Genomic DNA, 12,936 nt, shown 5'->3' on the forward strand with positions numbered 1-12,936 from the left:
TGGTGGTGAAGTTAGGTGGCGTCGGGGCGGAGGAAGGGCGGCTGGCGGCGTCAGACGGCGTCGGGGCAGGGCGCGGCGACGGCGACGAGGAGCAGCCTGCGGCGTCGGGGGAGAATGGGAGCAGTTGGGCAAATTTTTCTAAGTGTTGGCTTATATAGCCACACCTTTGGTCCCGGTTCGTAGCACCAACCGGGACCAATACACCCCTTTGGTCCCGGTTCGTGCCACCAACCGGGACCAAAGGTCTCTTTTTAGCAGCCCAAAGGGTGGGAAACAGAGACCTTTGGTCCCGGTTGGTGGCACGAACCGAGACCAAAGGGGGGTATTTGTATCGGTCCGTCCCACCAACCGGGACCAAAGGGTGGCACAGCGATGGTGTGGTGGGAGTTTAGTCCCACCTCACTAGCTAAGAGAGCTCAGCACCTGTTTATAAGCTGCGTTGCGGCTCAGGTGCTGAGCTCCTCTCTAATATGCAGGCAGTACTTGCCTACCCTTGTCACTGCCATGTCGGGCCTATTGGGCCTGTGGGCCTGCATCATGGCCCATGTACAGATGGGTTTCTAGTCGTATGCAGGCCGTGTGGCCCGTAGGTTTTTATTTTTTTCAGTGTTTTTTTTGTTTTTTGAATTATTTATTTTCTTTTGATTTTGATTTTATTTTTTATTCTTTTGCTTTTAGGTCAGAATAATTATAAACTTTCTGTTAGTGCCATTAGTTTCCATTTTTTTTAAAATTTGTGTGAATCACTGGTTTGTGAATAACTTCACTATAAAAATATATTTTGAGTGAATATTTTTCCTGGTATTTAATATTAGTGCATTTTATCATTATATTCAAAAACAGATTTTGTTATTTTAGTTTCTATCAAAAAAGTTCTTTATGAAAATTCTTTTTGCTACTAAAGTTTATAAAAAAAAATTTTATGATAATTCGTTCTGCTTTTCATGTTTTGATAATTCTTTCATGCTTTTAGTTGCATAAATTTTATATAACTTTAGTTTAAAAAATACTAGAGGTTTATAAAAGTTTTTAGTTGATTCCTTTTGCTATTAGAGTTTTATAAAAACTTTTTAGCTGATTGTTTTTTCTATTGAAGAATATTATAGTTTTGTTTTAGTTGATCATAACATAATATTTTAATTGATTATTTTAAGTTCATTATTTTTGCTATTAGTTCATTCTTTTTGCACTAAATGACCCTGAAATTGGAAAGCACTACAAATGAACTTTGAAAAGGTTGAAAGTTGGCATCGTATCATCATTTCACCCACATAGCATGTGCTAAAAAATTGAGAGGGTTACGGCAAAAAGTAGATGCACTTCATGTACAAAACGGGCAATCTCTTCGGAAGTAGGTTTCGGATGAAAACTCATATGTTACAAAGGGATTTCATTTTTTGAACTTATTTGAACTCCAGACTTTTTGTGAGTTCAAAATGCACCATTCAAAGCCACATCATAAATTTTCAACCCTTTCTGACTTCATTTGTTATTTTTCATGCATTTACTGATTTTTTAGCTAAATGACCCTGAAATTGAAAAGCACTACAAATGAACTCTGAAAAGGTTGAAAGTAGGCATGGTATCATCATTTCACCCACATAGCATGTGCTAAAAAGTTGAGATGGTTACGTGAAAAATTGGATGCACTTCATATACAAAATGGACAATCTTTTTCAAAGTATCAGGGTTTCGGACGAAACTCATCTGTTACAAAGGGATTTCATTTTTTAAAACTCCAGACTTTTTATGTGTTCAAAATGCACCATTCAAAGCCACATCATCAATTTTCAACCCTTTCTGACTTCATTTGTTATTTTTCATGCATTTACTAAATTTTTTTTAGCTAAATGATCCTGAAATTGAAAAGCACTATAGATGAACTCTGAAATGGTTGAAAGTTGGCATGGTATCATCATTTTACTCACATAGCATATGCTAAAAAGTTGAGAGGGTTACGGGAAAAACTGGATGCCCTGTATGCATTATATATAATTATGTGTGTCAAAAACCATTACAGATTCACATGGATAGATAAGTGACCAAATTAATAGAAGTTCATCATCACATTAAAAAAAAGTACATACATAGTTCTCAATGAACAACATATACCTCTCTAGAGCATCTAGTTAAACCATACATTGAAACTATGTAAAACCTTTCAATGCAACAACAAATGCGATCATAATCACAACCAAGGTAACAATTGATCCAACAGCATAATGATACCAAGCCTCGGTATGAGTGGCATATTTTCTAATATTTCTGATCTTCAACTGCATTGCATCCATCTTGATCTTGTGATCATCGATGACATCCGCAACATGCAACTCCAATATCATCTTCTCCTCCTCAATTTTTTCTATTCTTTCCTTCAAGTAATTGTTTTCTTCTTCAACTAAATTTAACCTCTTGACAATAGGGTCGGTTTGAATTTCCGGTTCACACTAGTAGAAAAAGGGTCAAACGTGAAGCACATTAGTGCCGGTTTGAATTTGAGCCGGCACTAATGTGTGCATTAGTGCCGGTTCCAACGGCTAGCCGGCCGCTCTCATTAGTACCGGTTCGTGGCGAACCTTTAGTACTAAAATGAGTGGTGGCAGGATGTTGTCAGTCCGGGGCCCCTCTAGCACCTTTAGTACCAGGTCGTATCACGAACCGGTACTAAAGGTCGTCCTACATAGACCCTTCGTCCACACGAGCTCGCTCTGTTCTTCCCCTTTCCCCTCTCCTCTCTGTTCTTTTCCCTCTTCCTCTCAAGCTCATCACACATTTTTCCCAAAATTTGTTAAGATTTGAAGGCCCCCATCCATTCAAATGATCACAAAGGTTAGCAACTTTGTCCTTTCATCTCTCATTGCTAGATTAGCTCGTGCAATGCTTTATATAGTGTTTGATTTTTGAGTTTAGTAATTTGGGAGAAATTATATATATGTGCTAGTATTTGATTTATATGCAATTTGAGATCAAAAATAACACTTAGTTTGCATATGTAGGTGTGGTTTACTTAGTACCTTCTAAATCCCCGTCGTAACCACCATCGATCGCTCGCAACGTCCCATCGCCGGCACCACCTTGTGGTGAGCCTCTTGTTCATGAAGTTTTATATAAAAAATTTATGTTTGTGTGATTTGGATATATAGTTACTCGTATAATTATCTTACCCATACGTTGTTTGTTATACATAGTGCCATGGTTTTGATATCCGTCCCCGTCGGCCCTCGTCCGGGTTATGATTCGGATGTGGTATATTCTCTTTTAAAACTATTCATTGCATTTCGTGTTTATGACAAATTATGCCCATCAAGTTGACATAGATATTTGTATGTAGGAGGTAGTTGAACCGGAAATTCCAACCGACCCTATTGTCGAGAGGTTAAATTTAGTTGAAAGAGAAAACGAGGATTTGAAGGAAAAATTGAAAAGAATTGAGGGGGAGAAGATGGAATTGGAGTTGCATGTTGCCGATGTCGTCGATGATCACAAGATTAAGATGGAGAAAATGCGCTTGAAGATCAGAAAGATTAGAAAATATGCCATTCATAGTGAGGCTTGGTATCATTATGTTGTTGGATCAATTGTTACCTTAGTTGCGATCTTGATCGCATTTGTTGTTGCATTTAAATTCTTTAGCTAGAGAGTTATTTGTTTGTTGCATTTAAGTGTTGTATGATCTTTATGTATGAACTTTATGTATTGTATTAATTTGGTGTTTTCGGTGCTGCGTATTGAAGATGAGCCGGCAATGGATGTACGATGACCGATGCTCTCCCGAGTTCATTAATGGCGTGTGTACTTTTCTGCTTGCGGCTGAGGCAAACAAGCGTGCGGATGGTTTTATGCCTTGTCCATGTGCTGGCTGTAAGAATGGTCACAGTTACTCTACGTCAAGAACCATTCACGTCCACCTGTTTGAGTCCGGTTTCATGCCCCACTATAATGTTTGGACCAAGCATGGAGAAAGAGGGGTTATGATGGAAGACAATGAAGAAGAAGAGGATGACGACGGCTATCCTGGCCATGGGTTCCCTGAATACGATGATACAACAATGAGGGAAGAAGCTGAGCCGGTAATGTGGGAAGAAGCCGAGCCGGCAATGCGAGAAAAAGCTGAAGAAGAGGCATCGGATGAGCCCGTTGATGATCTAGGTCGGGCCATTGCCGATGCAAAGAGAAACTGCGCAAGTGATTTGGAGAAGAAGAAGTTGCAGCGCATGTTAGAGGATCACAAAAAAAATTTGTACCCGAATTGCGTAGGTGACAAGAAAAAGCTGGACACCATACTGGAATTGCTACAATGGAAGGCAGAGAATGGTGTATCTGACAAGGGATTTGGAAAGTTGATGATAATGATAAAGAATATGCTTCCAAAGGACAACGAATTGCCCGAGAGTACATACGAAGCAAAGAAGGTTGTCTGCCCTCTAGGGTTAGAGGTGCAGAAGATACATGCATGCCCTAATGATTGCATCCTCTACCGCGGTGAGTACGAGGATTTGAACGCTTGCCCAGTATGCGGTGCATTGCGCTATAAGATCAGCCGCGATGACCCTGGTGATGTCGAGGGCGAGCGCCCCAGGAAGAAGATTCCTGCCAAGGTGATGTGGTATTCTCCTATAATACCACGGTTAAAACGTTTGTTCCAAAACAAAGAGCTTGCCAAGGAGATGCGATGGCACAGAGAAGACCGTAAGAAAGACGGAAAGTTGAGAGTACCCGCTGACGGGTCGTAGTGGAGAAAAATCGAAAGGAAGTACGGGAAGGAGTTTGCAGATGACGCAAGAAACGTATGGTTTGGTCTAAGCGCAGATGGCATTAATCCTTTTGGGGAGCAGAGCAGCAACCATAGCACCTGGCCTGTGACTCTATGTTTGTATAACCTTCCTCCTTGGTTGTGCATGAAGCGGAAGTTCATTATGATGTCAGTGCTCATCCAAGGCCCTAAGCAACCCGGCAATGACATTGATGTGTACCTAAGGCCATTAGTTGAAGAACTCTTACAGGTGTACGTGCGTGGGATGAGCACATGGGGGAACAATTTGACCTAAAGGCATTGCTGTTCGTGACCATCAATGATTGGTCTGCTCTCAGTAACCTTTCAGGACAAATAACAAGGGATACCGCACATGCACGCACTGTTTGGACGATACCGACAGTATATATTTGGCTAATTGTAAGAAGAATGTGTACCTGGGACATCGTCAATTTCTTCCGAGCAGGCATCCCGTAAGAAAGAAAGACAAGCATTTCAAAAATATGTCAACTTATGACCTTCTGTCAGTGACCCTCGAAAAATTGGTCATAAATTTATGACCATTTTAGACCAATTGGTCAAAAGCTGTCTGGGGGGCTCTAAACCCTAAATCATAACGACCATTTTGGTCAGAAAGGTCATAATTTCATTAGAGGAAATGGTCATAAAGCAAACAGCGCTAGTCCGCTGCCTTATTTCTAGTTGTTAACGACCAATATAGATGGTCATAGCCTTGTAAATTGTGGTGGGTTGCTATGACTAGGCGCCACCTCATCAGTTTTGCCTATGTGTCATGTCCATGTGGCAGTTTTTGCCCTAGGTTGTGAAGCAACCTATATTTCTGTCATTCCCAAAATTCCCAAAAAAATCTCATAAATTCTTTGGGTCATATCTTCGTCAAATATGTAAAAACCTTCCTTTCCTAGTTCAAAAATAATTCAACAATATTCATTTTCCTATTCTGTTCACAACAATAGTTTGTGAAGGAAGTACCACTTTGACATGTCCAAATAGTATCCATTTTCTACAGTGCTTTCCTATGCCCAAATAACCATTCTCCACCAAATGCCAGCTCAATCCATTCATTATTTTGAGCCGAGCTTCAACATTCGTATTTGTGTCCAGTGTGGTAGTTTGCAAAGCAAGTACCACCTAGGCTCCTCCTTTTGAGCTGAAAATTTGTGAAGACGGTCTTCTTAGTAAATGATCATACTCAGCCAAAACACACGCCCATTAGCCATGTACATTTCATGTACCGCTAATCAAACACTTGGCTGCTAATTCATTTTTGAGCATCGATCGGTCTCCTCGTGAGAATCTTATGTTGTAATTTTCTTCCTAGCACCTACCTGGGGAGTTCCCAACCCACTAGACATGCCTAGGCCACCCAGAACACATGGCAACGCCATGGTCACACGGCGGGCATGCGAGTTTACGCGCTCTAGAGTTGGAGCCCTCGGCCACCGTCCAAACCTCGACGTATCGTCACCAAACCATGTATTTATGATTAAATAGGTGCTTATGTAACTATAAATGATTTTTGAAAAAAAAATAAATAGCAAACTATGAGGCAGCTGCAGTTCAAATTTGACCCGCTTCCAACTGAATCGGCGGAAATTTGTCTTTTTCAAGAGAGGTGGATCAAAACTTTTTACACCCGACCATTTTGTTAATTGTGCAATAAATATGTCCTAGTATTTTAGAAAAATGAATTGGTCCAATTTTGCAACAATTATTTTGGAGGTCCTTCACAAAAAAACTCCTTTTGGGCACTCGAAAAATGGAAAATGGTTTTTTTGTCCAAAGAAAATGAAAACTTCCATATGCAACATTGTTTGCCATTCCAATATGCACCCTTGTGCACAATATGAGACCATCTGAACAAACTATGCCATAAGTGTGACCATAAGATTGATCATTTGGCTTGAAAGCCATTGATCTCCACACGTGATAGCTTGTTTCTGAGAACACATTTTTTAAAATAATTGTCGTATTACAAGTTTGTTATTTTTCCTGGGAACTTGGCCACATATAATGACACAATGCGAAGGTTTCTCAATTTTTTAATTTTTTTTGAATTGTTTATGCCCGTTTCAAAATGCGATCAAAACGGCGGGAATGACCGTTCCTAGCTAGTGGTTGAATCTTGGAATTTTTTTGGTGTTTCTATGATTAAATAGATACTTATGTACCTAGAAATGTTTTTTGGAAAAAATAAATAGCAAACTATGAGGCAGCTGCAGTTCAAATTTGACCCGCTTCCTTCTAAATCGACGGAAATTTGTCTTTTTCACCAGAGGTGGATCAAAACTTTTTACACCCAACCATTTGGTCAATTGTGCATTAAATATGGCCTAGTATTTTAGAAAAATTATTTGGTCCAATTTTGCAAGAATTATTTGGTAGGTTCTTCACAAAAAAAACCTCATTTGGGGCACTTGGAAAATGGAAAATGAATTTTCCGTGCACACCCTTCGGTTACGCCATTGTTCTATCATTTGCTTACTCCATATCATTTCGCCATCATGTGCACAGCCTTTTCCTAATCCTCTAAATCTATACCATGGCCCCCATCTCCTCTCCTCCAAATCCTCTTCCATTCCTCTTCTCGCAGCAAGCTTGCTGTATCTTGGCTAGCTTCACTCCTATGTATGTGCTCACATCACCATCATATGTACATCTTCTCATACTCCACCTATTAGCTATGCCTACGGCTACCCCACCATTGATGTGTCCTCTACCTAATTGAGCATCATCCCAAGTAGCATCACTCATCGTTACATCCTAATCGAGCATAATTTTTTGTAAGCATCATTTTCTTTTACGCGGAACAATCTATTATCCATTGGACAATTTTAAAATGAATGTACACATTCTGCTTTACCGAATCTCAAAACTATCATGAGTGAATATTCTTCCAGAATGGACTTGATTTCTTAAATAATACACTTACAATGGTGTGTACCAGATAAAAATGATTAAAAGGAAGCATTTCCCAGTGGTAACCGTAAAATAAGCACTGCAAATCGAGCGATAGAAATTTCAGATTTATTGAAGCCTGGCACTTGAAAGCTGGAGTAGTACGCACAGAAAGAAAAATTATTTTATGTTTTCCTAAAATAAGTCTCCCATGAACACATTGCACGAATGAGCAGGAAGACAGAGTGCAAACTTATATGTACACTAACTGGTCCGTTCATCCATTTTGAATAGACCAGCTACAAAAGCTCACTTGGTTCATTCTCGCCAGAATTCACTGACATGATAATCAAACATGTCCTGCAGTGTCCCCACACCCGGCGCGTCCAACCTGACAATTAAGTGCACACAAAAATGGTTTCGCTATCCCATAAATAAGACCAACAAAATTTAGCATCTTTACAGGAAAATACACCTATATATATTTCTGGGGTTTCTTACAAAGAAAATCATGGGAAGTAACTAAAAGAAGGTTAACATAGAGCTAACAGATATGAACAAACCAGACAATAAATGCATAGTGTCTGGGGAACGAAACCACTACCAGATACATGGTATCGCATGAGTGCCTGCCCTTCCTCTAGCCTGCAACATCTGGGAGCTGCATATATGCTTTCAGATTTGTGCTAATTCTGCAAATTCAGAATATGCCCAAAGACATTGTACATAGGTTTAGTTCTTTGCGATCCAATATATTCAGGAAAGAACAGTTTTAGTTCCATAGAGAAGGAATAAAAAAATTTGACCAAGACACCATCAGCCTGCTTATGCGATCAACATATAATTACTGGATTTCAACTTAAATAAATTCTTTGGAGATGATGTGCTAGCTATAAAGGGAATGACATTTGAGATGGTATACTGAGTCAATCAAACAACAAAAAGGAAGAACAAAATTGCTGTATTACATATTTACATGCAGTCACGTTGGGCACAAACTGAAAAATGAGTTCGCGATAAGATAACATAAGCCTGTCGTAGTTAAATATAACAGAGACGCACACAGAAGCTCTTCGCAGTTCACCGGATGAAATAGTTGGGTGTTCTGGATAGGTGGACTCCCGGTTGTGCCCAGCTGCGGCAACTGCCACACCCCACTGCCACCGGACGGCGCCCCCATCCAGGAATACACAAGTTTCCCCACGCCAACCAAGATCTTTCAAATCTTCTCTAGCATTGTCATCGCAAAAGGACTTTCATCAGTGGCTCGCTGACAATCTCCCCCAAACCCTACAAGAGATTCAAGGAAGTTTAAACTTCCATTTTGCACATGTGCAATTGAGTCACTCACCTTGCTAGATTATGTCAGATCTATTATCCATATTTAAGCCCTCCGAATTATTGTATTTTCCTGGCAAAATAATGGATCAACAAGTTTGTCCCTTCATATTGTCAAACACGGGCTGATGGGACCATCTACTTTGGTCGTTCAAATTATAAAACGCAATCATGATGTTGAAATCTCATCTCATTCCATCACGTGAGCTTTTCCCAGTTTTTTTAAAGAGCTTTTCTCAGTTTTGGACAAACTGAATGACGGTGACGATTTGTATATTGTACCTTTTCCTTCATTACGCTTCACTGGTTAGATGGGAGAGCGCGTTGTGCCCCTATGTTCAACCCCAAAAACCTAGATTCAAGGTTGTAGGTCATAGTAGTTGTCATCACTCGCAAGCTTGCTTGTGCACTTTAAAAAATTGTATGACGAAGCACATCAAGAGAAGCAAAGGTGCTCTCAAGTTGTTATGCATATCATATAGCACATGTAGGACAACAAAATGACAGTCATCAAGGAAAATATATAATTACCAAAATCAACCCCAAATCAGCACTCCCCTCGCCATCTATGTATCAGACTACTTGGAACTGAACTGTATGTAAAGCAAGATTTAAGTGTTGACCATTAGTCCTCAGTGTCCCGTGTGTTCTCCATCATGCTCCTGACTTTACTGTCATACTCTAGTTCGTAGTCTAAATTCAGTTACTGGTTGCACTCACCCCTAAGTGAACACTAAAAGTTTTAACAGGATAAATCACACATATATATCATTTCCTTAGTCAATAGAGTCCTGGAACTGTGTCACAAGATCCCGACAAAACTGACCGGAGTTTTCGTAGTTCTCTGAAACTTTTCATGTCTGGTTCGCTACTACTCATAGTTCTTTCCTGGATTCAATAAACCCCATGAAAGCAGACCATTTCTTGGGGTAAACAACTGAAAATAAGGTTGTAAAATTCATCAAAATCATCTAGAGCAAACAGTATGACATACTTTTTGCACAAGTACTGTAAAAACAAGTATTACCTGTCCTAGCCTTTTGGCTTGAACTGAAAAAACAGTATGACATACTTTTTTACTCCTACAACTACCTTCGTGATGATCGAATGAAAGTGTCGCAGACACTATGCACATTTATTTTCTTAGATTGTGCAGATCCAATTGAGCAGTCCCTAAAGCTGGAAGGATTATAGTTGAAAAAAAATACCTGGATAGCCTTTGTTGTGATACTACTTGCTTTATTGTCAATGAGGAAGTGCTAGAAGTATGAGAAAAATCCCAGTATACCATCAATTATTGATTACTTGTCAGACCCAAGAAAGCATTCACACCTCCAAGATGTTTGTTAGGCTGTTAAGATAGCATGAATTCACTTCAGATTACTCCTTTCTGTACATATAATTAGATAAAAGAGAATACTGGTTATGAACTATATTCATAATATGAATGACAGTGTGAATCTCTTGGCAGAATTATGAAGCAAATATTGGTTAGGAACCAAGGTTAAAAGCAAACCTCGCATATGATAATATTGCTATTCTTTTCTTCTTCATTTCCATTTTTTTCTTCAGTCCATAAGTGCATGAACTGAACAACCAAATCAGATTTAAGCAAAAATAGAACAATAGAGGGGTTGGGTGCAGATCATCCAGTTTTAAACATCAAGAACTGGAATTTGCAAAAACAGTAATCTACCTGGCGATGTTGGATGTCGTCCACCGGAGGAGATGGAGGAGCATTTCCCGATGTCCCAATGGAAACTCCTTGACCTCTCAAGTCCATCTACCAAACACGTAAAAATTCCTCAAATCATCTCCAATTGGCATGTCAATCGACATGTTCTTGCTTCCTGACCGGCTCAAAAGAAAATTCAAAGAGAAAATAGAGAGGAACGTGAGTTGTCACCATTGACAGAAGACGCTTGTGAGGGCCAGTGCGGCACAGCGAGCCGGCGTCGGCAACAGCAAGGGTGCATCCACCAGCCGCGAGAGCCAAACTGGTCGGGCACCGTGGGGGCAGCGCGTCGATGGGCGGTCGAGCCGTTGCGGAGGGTGGTGGGGCTCGGACGCGGGGATGGGGATTTCCTGCGCCGATTAGCTCCCATCCGTGGATGGACGCGGATCAGGTGGAGGACGGCGCGCTGATGCCGCCGTGGATCTGGGCGCTCCCTCTCCCTTCCCTTGTCTTGCCTTCCCTTCCCTTCCCTTGGGAGAGGAGTAGAAGGTTGGGGGCGATGGCACAGGGGGGCGAGGAGATCGCCGGCAGCGGGGTTGGATTGGGGTGTGGTGGCGGCGGCGGCTGCGACTGGAGACGGGAGAGGAGGTAGGGCTAGCGAGGGATTCGTTCTGTCGCGACGCTAAAACCAGCGGAGGTGAGGTGGTGGACGGAACCAAAAAAATCTACGAAGGTTAACCGACGAAAAAAACCGGACGAAAGTGGTGGGACGAAAATTGACCGACAGAGACTACCAACTGCTTCATTAGGAGTAGAGAAAACATCAGGCTCGGTCGCTGGACTAGGGTGAGAAATAAGTAATTCCTCACCCAGGGTGTCTAATATAGTGTGTGTGTGTGTGTGTGTGTGTACCTGGCCAGACTCTGTTCGGTCGCCGGAGCCATCATCACGGTCTCCTTCTTGCACCGGCATTCGGTCACCGGAGCCATCATAATCATGTCTTTCCTCCTCCATTGTTCGATCACCGTAGCCTACTTCTTCACCCTGTCCTTCTAGACCATCATTGTCGTTAAGAAACAACAAGACATCACCTCCGGGTAAGATTATGTCCCCCAACACCTCTTCTACTGCCTCGTCTCGTTCGTGCTCCATTGTTTCTGCAAATATTACAACATAGAAATTATTATACAAACATGACAGCGGGTGGATATATTAGTGGCAAATGTAGACCTAGCTACCTAATCACAACAAGGAATCATATTAGTGGTCTTGACGCTTCTCTAGGGTTTGGGGTGGCCTCGACAATGCTTCAAGGGTTCGGGTGGCCTCAACGACAACGCTCTTGTAACTTGGTAAATTTGGGTGGCCTCGGCAATGCTTCAAGGGCTCATATGCAAAAGCCACGGATTTCTTCAATACTTTGACACTAGCTAGGCAACCTCTCGACCCCTCGGCCCCTCGACGACCCTCGAACCCTCGACCCTCGACCCTCAGCCCCTCGACGACCCTCGAACCCTCGGCGACCCTCGACCCTCTACCCTAACTAGTTCCCAACCCTCGCCCCCTTGAACCCTCGTCGACCCCCTTCCCGCCCCCCTCATGTCGAAGTTATCGGGGAGGGGGTATATCGACCCCCCCATTATGTTGAAGTTATCGGGGAGGGAGTATATCAACAACGACATACCCGATAAAAAATAAGAAGACGAAGAAGAAGAAAAAAGAGGAGAAGAAAAAAGGAATAGAGGAGAAGATCGAAGAACATATATGATCCCTCATACATACATACATACATACATACATACATACATACATACATACATACAAAAAACATCTGAAAACAGCATATAAGAACATCTAAAAATACATCTAAAAAATACATATATGATCCCTCACACATACATACCTACATCTAAATTTCTTTTATGAACAACTAAAAACATCTGAAAACAGCATATAAGAACATCTAAAAAGTAGCATATATATATAACAAAAAATAAAGGAAAGCTAGGGGCCGGCCGGGCAGAGGGGCATGGCGGCGGCGGCGCCGGCGTGGTAGGGCAGGGGCGTAGGTGCGCGAGGCAGGGCAGGGGCGCAGGTGCGCGAGGCAGGGCAGGGGTATGGAAGCGAGGCAGGGCACGGGTGCGAGGCAGGTACTCACAGGGGGTGGCGGGGCACGGCGGGCGGCGTCGGAGCGGGCGCGCGCACGGGCGCAGGGAGCGGCGCCGGCGTTGGGGCAGTTAGCGTCGAGGGC

The 12,936-nt window shown here is 41.9% G+C and overlaps 1 long non-coding RNA gene across 3 annotated transcripts; it reads right to left on the minus strand.

Annotated features, from left to right (window-relative positions):
* Positions 1 to 7,785: 7,785 nt before the first annotated feature.
* Positions 7,786 to 10,362, minus strand: LOC119287210. 3 transcript variants are annotated; one of them, XR_005140770.1, is made up of 4 exons: positions 9,837 to 10,362; positions 8,735 to 8,962; positions 8,277 to 8,364; positions 7,786 to 8,063 (listed from the first exon to the last, which is right to left on the minus strand). It is a non-coding gene; the product is annotated as an uncharacterized LOC119287210 (long non-coding RNA). The 3 variants fall into 3 exon arrangements; XR_005140771.1 differs by lacking the exon at positions 8,735 to 8,962; XR_005140769.1 differs by lacking the exon at positions 9,837 to 10,362 and having other exon boundaries at positions 8,735 to 9,305.
* Between the last annotated feature and the right edge of the window lie 2,574 nt (positions 10,363 to 12,936).

Source organism: Triticum dicoccoides, chromosome 4A (genome assembly GCF_002162155.2).
Source record: "Triticum dicoccoides isolate Atlit2015 ecotype Zavitan chromosome 4A, WEW_v2.0, whole genome shotgun sequence".
In the NCBI taxonomy this organism is placed as follows: Eukaryota; Viridiplantae; Streptophyta; class Magnoliopsida; order Poales; family Poaceae; genus Triticum; species Triticum dicoccoides.